The sequence below is a fragment of the Durio zibethinus genome, unplaced genomic scaffold (genome assembly GCF_047325235.1).
Source record: "Durio zibethinus cultivar Kanyao isolate XHJ-2024 unplaced genomic scaffold, ASM4732523v1 HiC_scaffold_94, whole genome shotgun sequence".
Lineage (NCBI taxonomy): Eukaryota > Viridiplantae > Streptophyta > Magnoliopsida > Malvales > Malvaceae > Durio > Durio zibethinus.
In genome coordinates this window covers 35,001-37,500 of record NW_028322717.1, presented here as the reverse complement: position 1 = coordinate 37,500, position 2,500 = coordinate 35,001, and positions in this window count along the sequence as shown.

Below are 2,500 nucleotides of genomic sequence, written 5' to 3'. Positions count from 1 at the left end.
CCGCACCAAGGGCCGGCTTGTGCCGATGGTGTTCGAGGCAACCGCCCGCACCAGGGCCCAGCGTGTGCCGATGGTGGTCGAGGCAACCGCCAGCACCAGGGCCCAGCGTGTGCCGATGGTGGTCGAGGCAACCGCCCGCACCAAGGCCGAGCGTGTGCCGATGGTGGTCGAGGCAAGCGCCCGCACCAGGGCCCAGCGTGTGCCGATGGTGGTCGAGGCAAGCGCCCTCACCAAGGCCGAGCGTGTGCCGGTGGTGGTCGAGGCAACCGCCCGCACCAGGGCCCAGCGTGTGCCGATGGTGGTCGAGGCAAGCGCCCGCACCAAGGCCGAGCGTGTGCCGCTGGTGGTCGAGGCAAGCGCCCGCACCAGGGCCCAGCGTGTGCCGATGGTGGTCGAGGCAAGCGCCCTCACCAAGGCCGAGCGTGTGCCGATGGTGGTCGAGGCAACCGCCCGCACCAAGGGCCGGCGTGTGCCGATGGTGTTCGAGGCAACCGCCCGCACCAGGGCCCAGCGTGTGCCGATGGTGGTCGAGCCAGGAGCCCGCACCAAGGGCCGGCTTGTGCCGATGGTGTTCGGGGCAACCGCCCGCACCAGGGCCCTGCGTGTGCCGATGGTGCTGGGGGCAACCGCCCGCACCAGGGCCCAGCGTGTGCCGATGGTGCTGGGGGCAAGCGCCCGCACCAGGGCCCAGCGTGTGCCGATGGTGCTGGGGGTAACCGCCCGGACCAGGGCCCAACGTGTGCCGATGGTGGTCGAGGGAACCGCCCGCACCAGGGCCCAGCGTGTGCCGATGGTGCTGGGGGCAAGCGCCCGCCCCAGGGCCCAGCGTGTGCCGATGGTGCTGGGGGCAAGCGCCCGCCCCAGGGCCCAGCGTGTGCCGATGGTGCTGGGGGCAAGCGCCCGCCCCAGGGCCCAGCGTGTGCCGATGGTTATCGGGGCAACCGGCCGCACCAGGGCCCAGGGTCTGCCGATGGTGCTCGAGGCAACCGCCCGCACCAAGGCTCAGCATGTGCCGATTGTGATCGAGGCAACAACCCACACCAGGGCCCAGCTTGTGCCGATGGCGGTCGAGGCAAGTGCCCGTACCGAAGGGCAGCCTATGCCGATGATGGTCGATGCATGTGCCATCACCATGCGCCATCATGTGCCATTGATGGTCGAGGCCTTGGCCGAAGTTCGATTTTGAGCCACGGTGCCCATGCTTGGCTCCAGCATGTGCTGGTGCCGCATTTTTTTCACTCGGGACAGCATCGCCGGAGCATCGCCGGAGTACCGCCGGAGAACCTGACCGGCGGCATTGGGGTTCCGGCGATTGGGAGGGGGGCCGGGGGGGTGTGCGCACATGATGTGCGATGGGTGCTGGTACTTGGCCTTGTGTTGGCCCCCTATCCCTCATCAAACCTCTGAGAATTCACACCCCCTTAAAGAGCATTTGAGATTTTACAGGTTTGCTACCAGTAGCCGTTAAAGTGTCTGAAATGGGGACACTTTTTTCAAACGGTCACAAAATCTTCTCTACTTCGAGTTTTTAGCTGAATTTTTTTGTGCATGCCAACAAAAATAGAAGGATCATGCCTACAAAATTTGGGGCCAAAAATCCTTATAAAAAAATTTTAAAAAATCCCGAACCGCAAAAAGTTTCGAAAATCATGAAAAATAGAAAACGAGTCATCTTCCAACGAAACTTCACGTGAAGGCTTAGGGGACCATTGTATGAATTTACAAGCCATAAAAATGGCATTGGCACGGCAGAAATTTGAAGATGTGCCTAAACCCACCAGGGCCCAGCGTGTGCCGATGGTGCTCGAGGCAACCGCCCGCACCAGGGCCCAGCGTGTGCCGATGGTGCTCGAGGCAAGCGCCCGCACCAGGGCCCAGCGTGTGCCGACGGTGGTCGAGGCAACCGCCCGCACCAGGGCCGATAGTGTGCCAATGGTGCTCGAGGCAACCTGTCGCACCAGGGCCCAGCGTGTGCCGATGGTGATCGAGGCAACCTGCCGCACCAGGGCCCAGCGTGTGCCGATGCTGGTCGAGGCAAGCGCCCGCACCAGCGCCCAGCGTGTGCCGATGGCGCTCGAGGCAACCGACCGCACCAGGGCCCAGCGTGTGCCGATGGTGCTCGAGGCAACCTGCCGCACCAGGGCCCAGCGTGTGCCGATGGCGCTCGAGGCAAGCTCCCGCACCAGGGCCCAGCGTGTGCCGATGGTGCTCGAGGCAACCTGCCGCACCAGGGCCCAGCGTGTGCGGATGGTGCTCGAGGCAAGCGCCCGCACCAGGGCCCAGCGTGTGCCGATGGTGGTCGAGGCAACCGCCCGCACCAGGGCCCAGCGTGTGCCGATGGTGGTCGAGGCAACCTGCCGCACCAGGGCCCAGCGTGTGCCGATGGTGCTCGAGGCAACCGACCGCACCAGGGCCGAGCGTGTGCCGATGGTGGTCGAGGCAAGCGCCCGCACCAGGGCCCAGCGTGTGCCGATGGTGCTCGAGGCAACCGACCGCACCA